We start from the raw sequence: 12,591 nt of genomic DNA, 5'->3' as shown, positions 1-12,591 counted from the left end.
CTGTAATAAAGGTGAATGGGAAGGGCAAAGGAGCTGTACTTATTTTATCTGTTGAGGATAGGCTTTAAAAATGCCCCAGGAAAGTCTGATATGACTCATGAAGTGTCACAGACTGACCCCAAGGAGGTCCCAAATGGGAATGACCCTTTATCTTTGAGGGTGAATGCCTCTCCCCAACTCGAGTGGCAGAGATATTTCAGTCTGGTCTCCAGAGTCATAGTCCAACATTCAAACCACTATGCCATGCTGGCCCCAGGTGTTTATGTATGGGGCACCTATTTTGTAACTGCAGTGATTCATTTGTGGAATTTTATCAAAGCTAGGGGTCTACACAGCAATATCGTCAACTTGTTTCCATATTTTCACTTGGATTTATTCATTTCTGTCTTTCTTGCCACAAAAATCATGAAGGAGAAAAAGACAGATTTCAGTCTCTGCCAGTGTGGCCAGTAGTGAGAAATAATCCAAACTATCTAGAGATCTACCTTCGGTCCAAGGTTGCACTAAGACCACTCTTGGGAATTGTTTACTTAGGCTAAGTATATACTGTCATATGGTCAGTGTAAACCCATAAAGTGCAGTTGGATCCAGCCTCAGACAATAAAGTTCTGTTTCAACTTGCATTTTCCTGTTCTGTAATTAATCTCACACACATTGTTGAATTCGCAGTCACATCTTTCCCTACAAACCTGTGCAAGCTCTAAGATCTTCTGGGGAGGCTTTTCTCTCACTCCCACTTCTGTCTCAAGCATGGTTGGTGAAGAAGAGGAAGAGGGTCTTCTCGGTGGTGCCCCCCCCCCCCCCAGCTTTGGAACTATCTTCCCAGGAAGATTAGACTGGCACTCACCCTGCCCACTTTTCACTGTGGCACTCACTCTGTCCACTGTGCCCATGATTAAACAATTCACCAGATAATTCCCCCCCCCCCCCCGCCCCCAAACTACAGGGTTAGTCAAAATAAATAGGCCAATAAGCCATTCAATTGAATGGCTTATTGGCCTATGCATTTTGACTAACCCTGTATAATGTATAGGGCTGGAGAAGATGAGAACACCTATAGGACTACCTATAGGATGACCTTGACACTCTCAGGATTAGTCTGGATAATTGAATCTTATTTCTAATGACTCCACCCCCTTTCCAGATTTCACCCTTGGGATTATCACCAGTCTGTTTCCTCTACTCTCTTATTTGATTCCACTTGTCAACTACCACTTGCAATGTCTGTCTGAATCTCAGTCTGTGACATGGGCACCACCTAGGAGGACCATCAAATAAACCTTCTCTTCATATCAGGCTTAACATGGGTTGCAGCCTACAACATGGATTATGAGGAACAAAACTGACATAATAAAAGGAAAGCACTTTGTATGTTTCAATTTGTTTTATTGTTCTATGTGTTTTATTTGCTCATGTGTTTTAACTGTTTTATAGTTGGATATGGTATGTTTTTATTGTTATGTTCATATGTGACATTGAATTTTGCCGGTGTCTGTAAGCTGCCTTGAGTCCCCTGTGGGGTGAGAAAGGCAGAGAATAAATTAAATAAATAAAGGAAGAAAGGAAGCAGTTATGACAACACTGTTGTTGGTTTTTCATGCATTTGCCCATGTTATAGTGAGATCCTTGTCTACATATGTGGTTGGGCTCAATAATTCACCAATAGATGGCTTATTTAAATTCAATAGCTACACTCACAAATAAGTACACCTAGAAGCACCTTTTGTTAACTGTCTTCATATCTGAGAAGACCAGGAGGAGATCTTCAAATGAAAGACCATAATTATGGGATATAAAGCAAAGCATCAGCCAAAAAAGCAAGGTGCTCCACAGCTTATCATTGCACCCAGAGATGTTACCCATGTCCTGCAGGTAAATAAACTGAACTTCAGACGTCCATGGATAATTACTAGAAAGAGTATCCCCTGGGCTGATAAGCATGAATAATTCATGTAAACCTTAGCCTGTGATCATGTTTTATAGATGAAGTGTAAAAGGCTTGTGGCTTGGCCACTTTTGATTAGATACCACCCCATGGGTAGTTCCACCTGCTTTCTGAAGTTGTGCACAGCTGAAGAGGAGGAGAAATGGGATACGTTTTATTGCATTTTAAAATCTGTCAAATTCACCAGCAGCTGTCAGCAACCATCTGTCTTTTTAAGGTGATAGGATTGTAGTATTTCTCTGGGTAAAAGCAAGGACAAGGTGACCTCTTTGTGGACTGCAGTAGATGCCTAAGCCGTCCTATAGAGAAGGGTCCTTTGGAATGTTACAAGCTGAATCCCAGCATCTCAAAAGTACAACTGTACCAGTTTTCAGAGGAATTGTTGAAGTAAACCCCATTAGTTTTAAACTCTGAAATTGAGACAATTTTATTATACAGAAGGTAGAAGACACAACAGGGAGATCAGCTATTCTGGATCTGAAACTAACCAACAGTGAGGATCTCATCAATGGAATGGAAGTAGTGGGATTCTTAGGAGTTTGTGATACAAAGGTAGGGAGAAACTAAGAGAAGTCAAACATGTATTCTAGACTTTAGGAGAGTTGACTTCAAGAAATTTAAGGAAATACTGAGTGTGATTCCATGGACAGGAATACTAAAAGAAAAGGGAGTTAATGATGAATGGGAGTTTCCTAGAAGTGAGATACTGAAGGCACAATTGCAAACAGTGCCAGCAAAGAGGAAAAAAAATAGAAAAAGTGTAAAACAACCAGAATGGATGTCTGAAGGACTTTTAACTGAGCTAAGATTTAAAAGAGACATGCACAAGAAATGGAAAAGGGGGGGGGGGTGTTACTAAAGAGGAATTCAAACAAATAACCAACATATTTAGGGGGAAGGTTCGTAAGGCTAAGGCACAAAATGAGATTAAAACCAATAAAAAGAGGTTCTTTGGTTATGTCAGTAGAAAAAGGTAGTGAAATGCTAACAGGATAGAGAAAAGGCAGAGCTGCCCGACACCTCTTTGCCTCAGTCTTCTCCCAAAGGGAGATTGGTGTTCAACCTGAGCAATATGGAGCAGATGAGGTAATAGGGGAAATGCACCCCAAAATAGGTAAAGAAGTAGTCCAGGAATATCTGGCTACTCTAAATGAATTCAAGTCCCCAGGGCCAGAACTGCACCCAAGAATACTGAAGGAACTAGCAGATGTGATTTCAGAACCCAACCAATTACCATCCAGTCAGCCTAACTTCAATGCCATGAAAGATTCTGGAACCGATCATTAAGGAGGCAGTCTGCAATTACTTGGAAAGAAATGCTGTGATTACTAAAACTCAATATGGATTTTTCAAAAGCCAAGTCATGCCAGGCTAATGCTAACTCTTTTTTCAATAGTTACCAGTTGGTAGATGCAGGGAGTGCTGTGGATGTAGCATATCTTGATTTCAGTAAGACCTTCATCTAAGTTCTCCATGACCTTCTTGCAAGCAAACTAGGCAAATGTGGACTAGACATGACTAGTGGCATGCCACAGGGTTTGGTCCTGGGCCCAGTACTGTTCAACATCTTTATTATTTATTTATTTATTTATTTATTTATTATTAATTTGAGGTATTTGTATACCACCCTTCTCAACCCCGAAGGGGACTCAGAGCAGTTTTTTATCAATGTCACTGATAAAAATAACAGTATAAAACATCAAAATTGACCCTCCTCTGATAAAATGTTAAACATTATTAAACACAGCACGTAAAATAACATTACGTATCTCACAAAGACATAGCCATTAATGACTTAGATGTAGGTTTAGAGGGCATGCTTATCAAGGTTGCAGATGACACCAAATTAGGAGGGATAGATAATACTCCAGAGGACAGGATCAGAATTCAAAATGACTTCAACAGATTAAAGAGCTGGGACAGAATTAACAAAATGAATTTCAACTAGGACAAATGTAAGATACTACACTTAGGCAGAAAAAATGAAATGCAAAGATACAGAATGGGTGATACGTCACTCAACAACAGTACATGTGAAAAAGATCTTGGAGTCTTCATGGAATACAAGTTGAACATGAGCCAAGAGTGTGATGAGCAGCTTAAAAAGCCAATGGAATTTTGGGCTGCATCAAAAAGAGTGTAGCATCTAGATCGAGAGAAGTCATAGTGCCTCTCTATTCAGCTTTGTGAGGCCTCACCTGGAATACTGTGTCCAATTCTTGGTACCACAGTTCAAATGAGATAGTGACAAGCTGGAAGGTATCCAGAGGAGGGCAACTAAAATGATCAAAGGTCTGAAGACCATGCCCTATGAGGAGCATCTTAAAGAGCTTGGTATGTTTAGCCTGCAGAAGATAAGGCTGAGAGGACACAATGATGGCCATGTGAAAGGGTGTTATAAGGAAGAAGGAACAGGCTTGTTTTTTGCTGCCCTAGAGATTCGGACACGGAACAATGGCTTCAAATTACAGGAAAGGAGATTCCACCTAAACATTAGGAAGAATTTCCTGATGGTAAGAGCTGTTGAGCAGTAGAACTTTCTGCCTCGGGGTGTGGTGGAAGCTCCTTACTTGGAAACTTTTAAACAGAGGCTGGATGGCCATCGATCAAGGGTACTTAGATTGTGCTTTTCCTGCACGGCAGGGATTTGGACTAGATGGCCCATGTGGTCTCTTCCAACTCTGTGATTCTATTATACCAAATGAATGACTGAAAACTGGATGATGCCACCTACCCAAAGATTCTGGTGTAGTCTGCATGTTGTGGCAGCCTTACTCACTGTATCAGGCTTCCAATGATTGCTTTAGCTCTGGAAAAAAATGAAGACAGTGGCTTTTATACTGAGGCATTTGCAGGGGGTGGAGGAACATATGAGCATCATGTCAGCCAAACGCTCAGAGGGAGATGCCACAGGAAGATCCTATAGTGTGCTTCTATTTAACTCTGAATATCTGAACTAATAAGGCCAGCCCTATAAACACAATGACCACCTTAAAGAACTCACATCAAGAACTCATAACATTGCGAACATAAACGTTATTCCCCTTTGCTTCCTAGTAACTGGAAATACTAAGACTCATTGTTGCTGTTAATATGGAACGATCCAAATGCAAAATTCATCACACCTCCCCCTTCCCCAGCCTTGTAAAATTAGCTTTTAAAAATAAGAGGAGCTGACACTTCAAGGGAATCAAAAGAGAATTTTAAACACAAATTCTGAAGATAGCATCAAAGCTGTGACTACCATTTAAACAAACATCCTCCTACACAAAGAGTGTTGCCTGTCTGGGACAAGGTGTTTGTCTGAGACAAAGAGCAGGAAAGAAAGAAGAATACTGTCTAACTCAGTTGTTCCCAAACTCGAATGCTCAGATGTTGTCTGAGCTCCAACCAGCATAACCAGCGATCAGAGATTCTGGTAATTGTGGTCCAAACATTTCCAATGATTTAAGAAAGGAAATATTAATCTAACTCCCCTGAAATATTCTAAGCATTTTTGCACTGATTATGAGCAATGTACAGTATAATTCAGTGGTGGACATAAAAAGGTTTTCCAAAAGATGAGCTGCAGGTGGTCAACCAGGCACAACCAGAAGGAGCTAGAATTCAAATATGTTTTTGTTGTTACATGCCTTCAAGCTGACCCTGACTTTTGGCAACCCTCTTCTAAGGTTTTCTTGGAAGATTTAGTGAGAAGGCATTTGCCATTGCCTTCCTCTAAGGCTGAGTGTGACTTACTCAGTGGATTTCCATGGCTAAATAGGAATTGGGGCTCTGGTATCCCAAAGTCTGGGTCCAACACTCCAATTACTACACAATTCTTTCTTTCTCCAAAATGTCTTCAGTGAAAGTAAAATCACCGTAAATATTAAAGAATAAAATAACACAGTGTCACGGTGTGTCAGTGTCACACAGTCCAAACAAAAGAAAGGTACTTGCATGTCTCTACAAGAGTCAAGAATGAGAAAACCTTAGACCTAGGTGACTTAACTTTGGTGTCTTCTGCCCCACGAACCAGGGATGTAGGGGCACCAGCTCTCATTGGATGAATCTGTGGCTAAAGAAGCCCTCGGTTTTGCTTCTTGTCATGTTCATCCATCTCCTCCTACAATGGCAATCTTTCTGACTCAAGTGTCTGTGTTCCAAGAAAGAAAGCAATTTTCTATGAAAGCATTGCAGCAGAGCACAGAACTGCCCAGTGCTGTGAGAGAGATGTTAGGTCAGTGCATCACTTTAACATCAGAATATGATATCTTTGGTGCTTTTATAGGCAGCCATTCCTGTCCTTCTAATGTGGGACGCGTGGAGGGGAGAGAGATACTACTCACCTGCTGTGCTCTCTATATATGAACCTCTGTCTCCTTGGAAACAAAGATCCAGGCTGCATTTGCCACTGAGTACCTTTGTTATGATCATTATTATTTACATTTCTTCCTGTTAATAGGGGAATCTGAAAATGAATAGCTGAGCTCCCTTTGCCTGCTTGCTTCAGCCTGTAGAAGTGATGACCTAAATATGTTGCCATCAAGGATCAGAGAAGGTTTTGTTGCTGTTAAAGGTTTGGCAGTCCGCTAATTCACATGGCATACGGCAGAGACCTATGCTGTTCATGTTTGTGCAGCATCTGCATTCTACTGTGAACTGTGTGATTTATTCCCTGTGAAAAGTGTGTATATAGAAGCTAAAGCTTTTGAAGGTTTTTTTAAAAAAACTTCTGGAGTCTTGATTATGTAATACCAATGCTCCCATTACACTGGTCAATGAATTTTTGGGAATGTTTTGTTTCCTCCACAATTTTGGCTGAATCAAGTAGATTTTAACACACTGAACACAACTATGTATTTATTTTCTCTGTATCATGTACAGTTTTCCAGAAAAAGGCAATACATCCTAAACATTGCTATGTCTATAGCTGCATACAGTATGGCAGTAATAGTGTCATCAGGAAACATAACTACAAATGAAGAAAATGTATCTTCAGTGACATGTTGCACTTCATTGATTTGTATGCCTGAAGCAGACTTTCAACCTGTTGGACATAATCGATTCTTTATCGTCACAAAAAACATTCTCGAAGGCTATACATGCAACATGTTCTACACCCTGTAGAAGACCTTCAAAGTGGCTATCCTTCATCACATCTCGGTTTTCTGGGCCAATGAAAACACCTTATTTTATCTTTGCATCACTTATTTGTGAAAACATCTGCCGCAAGTAAATTAAGGCTTCACTGTGCTTGTTTGTTGCCTTAATGATGTTTTTCATTAGCCCGAGTTTGATGTGTAAAGGTGGAAGAAATATCTTCTTTGGACCAACCAATGCGTCATGTTCAACATTCTTCTGCCCTGAAACCAATTTATTGCAAGGAGGTCAGTCTTTTCTGATATAATACAAATCTCTTGCTTGACTGTCCCACTCACAAAGGAAATCGTAATACTTCATGTAACCAAGCTGCAAACCCAGCAGAATTGCAGCAAACTTAAGATCACCACACAAATTCCAATTGTGCTTCGAGTATTGAAGGCTGTTAAGCAGAATTTGCATGTTTTCATATGATTCTTTCATGTCTGGCAAGTATAGAAAGACAGATATTGCAGTTATGCAGCAAAGCAACCTTCAAACTTAAGAATCTGTCAGGGGTTCTATGGTTGTGCTTTTCCTGCATGGCAGGGGGTTGGACTAGATGGCCCATGTGGACTCTTCCAACTCTATTATTCTATGATTCTATGAATTATGTCACTAAATGATCACCATTCTGTTGTGTTGTGGTTGCATCTGAGAGCACAAAACAATCCGTTGATGTCACAGCAAAATTTCAGACTATCAGTTTAGTTGGGCCTCTCTATGGTTCTGGCTAATTTCCAGCCGGTGACTGGTCTTATCTATCTCTTCATTAACAGCAGGTGTGAAACTATCTTGCAGACCCGAGCCTGGAGAAGGGAGTGAACTTTCCTGCAAACTCAAGCCTGGAATTTTCTCATGAGAACTTAGCCTTTCCCCTGACCCTTCTCGATTGGAGTCTGTAGTAACCTTATTGTCCAAAGTGTCTCCATTTTGAACCTTATCCTCACTGACATCCAAGACAGGCTCAGAAACATTAGAAGGGGAAAACACTATAACAGATTCAGGGTGAAACACAGACTGAGTCCCAACACCATCTTTGTTTTTGATCATGCCCATTTTTGCCTGAAATTTACTTCCGATGTTTCTAATTTTCTGGAAGAGGTCTCTTGTCCTTCCTATTTTATTGTCTTCTTTCACTTCCATGCATTGCTTGTTTAAAAATAGTTCCTTATCTCTTCTGGCTAACCTCTGTAATTGTGCATTTAACTGGGCATATCTCCCACTATCCCTGTTTCCTTTTGCTTTCCTTCTTTCTTGGGCTACTTCCAGTTTCTCAGCAGACAACCATCTTGCCTTCTTGGTTATCAATTACAATTAATTATTCATTACAACACAATAGAGAAATTTGGCACAAGGTGATGGCTTTGACTTTGGGGCCCCTTCACACTACTTAATTGTAGCCATAGGATTCCACTTTTAACATCCATGGCTGAATCCTACAGAATCTTCCTGGGGTTTGTACTTTCATCAGAGGCACCAGAGGAGAGCACTAGCCGAGGATTTTAAAAGCACATTTCTAAACTGCAGATCCCAAGATTCTATAAGATGCTCCAGCCTTAACGGCAACAAAGCTTCACAGCCTGAAGCAGTTGTTTCATTTTAGCATAGTTTTCAAAGAAGTAGCCTTGTTAGTTCCTTGCAGAATAAAAAGGAGGAGAGAGAAAAAGAAATTTAACAGCACATTTAAGACCAATTTCTATTTTAGTTTGAGCTTTTGTGCACTTTTTCAGATGCAGTACTGAGTTGTAGGAGTGGAATAAAATGTAATAGAAGCCTTAATGATGTAAAACTTGTTCCTTGCCCTCATTTTTCAAAGGGCTGTATGAGGCAATGCAGATCTTTACACTGGTCAATTAGTGTGGATGTTGAAAGCAATGTATCTGCTTACTAAAATTCAGGGTCCTTCCACACTGGTGCAAATGCAAGTGCAATCAGTATTTAAAATGCCAATTCACCTGCATTTGCTAGCCACACAGAGGGAGTAGGGACAAACCCCACCTTACTGATAAGAGATGGTCAAATGCCCACTCGTACTAATTCACAATTAGCATTGGAGCATGGTCACAACATCCCCTTCTCTCCATGCCTCCTGTTTCCCCCCAAAATGTACTATAAAAGTCTCAGTACCAAGGCACAAGGCTTCTCCAGAGGTCCTGGTACATCAAAATGTAAGTTTTTGGGCAACGCAGGTGGCAGGGAGGCACTTCCATCCCTCTTGCCCAAACTGCCTGAGTCCACAGAGGTGGGATGGCTATGGGGACTGCCCGTTGGGATCAAACAGTTGTCATAGCTAGAAAAATGTGGGCCTTCTTGGGAGATCTGGATCTTACCAGGCATTACTTTAACCTGGAATAAACCTGGATTTTCATTTTTATTCCAGGTTAAATCACATTAGCTTAGAGCAGTGGCTCTCAACCTGTGGGTCCCCAGATGTTTTGACCTTCAACTCCCAGAAATCCTAACAGCTGGTAAACTGGCTGGGATTTCTAGGAGTTGTAGGAGAAAACACCTGGGGAAACACCACAGGTCGAGAACCACTGGCCTAAAGCATCATTTGGATGCTCCAGGCTAGTGCACCCCCAACATGGCGTTATAGGGCAGTGTAGATGGGGCCTCGGTTTCCTTGATTTCAATATTGTCTCTGAGAAGATACCTTTTTGACAAGTGTGGTATCAAAGACTCTTGTATTAATATATGAAGCGTGCCATGAAGCAATTATCTTTGTTCATACTTCTTTTAATGGTTTGGAATTCATGAATATAATTCAGTTCAGCAATTTCTCTTTGTAGTTTTCTTTTGTTATTTTTTTTTTTGTCCAAGGACACAATTTGCAAATCCCTTACTATAGATCCAGGAATGCTGAACTGTTTGGCAACTGGTTTTAAAGTATTATTATTTCTAGCATCAGGCTTGTGACCATTAATGCTCTTGCATAGAGAATGCCCGGTCTGTCCAGTGTAGAGTGGATTGATATCCATGAAAGCTTGTGCTAAAATAAAAACTAGTGAGTCTTATGGGCCTGGCCCATATTTCCTTTTTCCCCTCTCCCTTTCTTCCCTTTTTTTATTTTGGTTCATGTTGCTATTCCCTCTTAACTTTGCAGCTTTACTTTTAGGAAGGGGGGGGGGGCAGCATATTTTAGTCACTAAAAAGGCCAACAAATTGTTATCTGTTTAATAAGTTAATACTGTATTTTTGCTGGCAGGGAAGTGGCCAGATGCTAATGAAGTCTCTACCTCGGGTACTAAAATAATGTTTCCAACCCTGAATACTACCAATATATGCTATAACTTGGATTCTTTGGTGTGGAAGGTTTATTTTGCTGTTCCCTCTTAAACAAAATATTTTTGGCCAGCCCTGATGAGCTGGATGCAGTCCAATTCAGAGATTTCTTTCAATATCCAGTGACACCACCTCAAACACAGTTCAGCCTCTTTTACAAACACATTTGGAGATACAGTGCTGCAGAAGGCTTGACCAGTTAAGAATATATCTGTGATTCTGGTGAAGATGCCAACCTGAATTCTGAAAAAAATGACAACTCTGTCTGGTCTGACAGATTGTGTGAACTAACTCCTTGCCAACCATACCCTAAGTCCTTAGGAATCCATTTATTTTCAAAATGCAGTTTATTTTGCTCAACAACTGCAAAAACACTTTTCTCAATCATTTCCAGCGATTCCATATATTTCAATTATGGAGTCTTCCCAAAAAGGGAGAGCAGGAAATCAAACTCCTGGCCAGGAGAAGAAAGACAAACAACACTTGATGCGGATGGATGCTTCTCCCTGTGTGGCTCATTTATCATTTTCCAACCATCTGGACATATGCTGTTGAACTGTATCTAGTAGCTGGACAGGGAGGAAGCAAAGTAGAGAATATTCTGACAGTAACATCGGGGTCAACCAAAGATAGCTCACCTGAAGCATGGCCAGTGAGCGAGTACCTCCTCTATCCAGATGTGAATTATATGCCCCATCAATGAGAAGTGGAAGAAACATCAGGAAACATTTTAGAAAGGTTTGAAAAAATCTCTGTAGATAGTGGACACGACTTGTAAGTAGATTTTTTTTGTGTCAGAAGCAACTTAGAAGCTGGTGTGAGAGAATTGGCTGTCTTCAAGGACATTGCCCAGAGGATGTCCAGATGATTGATGTTTTTACCATCCTGTTGGAAGCTTATCTCAGGTCCCCACATGAGAAGCTAGAGCTCGACAGACGGGAGCTTACCCCACTCCCCAGATTCAAACCACCAACCTGTCAATTGACCAGTCCTGCCAACACAAATGTTTAACTTATTTCATCACTGGGGGCTCATAAAATAATAGAGCTGGAATAAGCATCATGTGCCTTCAAGTCCAACCTCAGTGCATGATCTCAAGCAACCCCAGCTGGCAACAACTATCCAGTGTCTTGAGGCAATTTATTCCATTGCCAAACTGCTCTTACTGTCTAGAAATGACTTCTAATATTTAATTTAAATCAATTATCCTGTAACTTCAAACCACTAGCCCTAGCCCAATCCTCTGGGGCAGCAGAGAACAAGCATGTCTCCTTTCCCCTTTGATGCTACTTGGGTTACAGTTATAGAAAAGAGGTGTATGCTAACAAGTCAGTAATAAAGATGTTTGTTGGAAATTCCTGGCAGCTGGTGGCTTCCATGGCAGTAGAGTGGTTGATCTGCTCTAGGTTTTAGTCTGAAATTTAAAGGAGTTATCTAAAGTGTTGAAACTTATTTTCACAATATGATGCTAGGTTTTCATCAGAGCACTATCCAAGGTATGCTAAAACTATTATATGAGTCCCCTTCAGGGTGAGAAGGGCGGCATATAAATGTAATAAATAAATAAATAAATCAGGGAATAGGGTTCAACACTCTTGGATAATTCCTTTAAATTTCAGACAAAAACCCAAAGGAGTTGTACTTCCCAACTACTGACATGGAAGTCACAGTTGGTGGACACTGAGAGAAGTTAACATCCAGATAATTGTACTTGGTATCAGTCCCAGGAGAAATTCTAAGATTAATGGGCACAAATATGGACCTGGTCCATATCCATGGTTCATTGGATGAGGAGAATGCCAGTTGCCAGCATTAAATAACTTAGGGCACTCATTTCCACCTTTTTAAAATGTCAAGTATTCAGACTGAAACTGAGCACTGCAATTTAAATGAGAAAAAATACCCGACTGTCAGATGTTGTGGTGTCTAGCACAATGATCCGATGAGTTGTGTCTGCCACAGAAGTACAGACATCCTATTTTATTATGATAGATTACAGGCAGACACTGCCGTTGAGGAAAACTGTAAAACTAGAAGGAGGGTGCATTCTGGGACTGAACAGATGGTGCAACCTAAGTTTGCCAACTTTTGAAGCAGACTCTATGGCTGTCCACTGAGGAGACAAATTGAATCTACAGCTGAAAACAGTGGTACCATGTACCAGAATGAATGTCACTCGACGACTTTAAAAATACTTTCTGTCTTCCTGTTTTATAAATGCTTCCCGCCATGGCAGTTCC

General features: G+C 40.7%; 1 long non-coding RNA gene across 1 annotated transcript in view; it reads right to left on the bottom strand.

The window, feature by feature from the left end:
• Positions 1 to 12,591, bottom strand: part of LOC137096403 (uncharacterized) — a 68,568-nt gene that overhangs the window by 37,398 nt on the left and 18,579 nt on the right. Inside the window, exon 2 of the long non-coding RNA XR_010909442.1 lies at positions 4,680 to 6,080. This is a non-coding gene — a long non-coding RNA (uncharacterized lncRNA). The remainder of the gene's footprint in view (positions 1 to 4,679; positions 6,081 to 12,591) is intronic.

The sequence above is a fragment of the Anolis sagrei genome, chromosome 2, assembly GCF_037176765.1.
Source record: "Anolis sagrei isolate rAnoSag1 chromosome 2, rAnoSag1.mat, whole genome shotgun sequence".
In the NCBI taxonomy this organism is placed as follows: domain Eukaryota; kingdom Metazoa; phylum Chordata; class Lepidosauria; order Squamata; family Dactyloidae; genus Anolis; species Anolis sagrei.
This window is presented reverse-complemented; position numbering and strand designations above follow the sequence as displayed.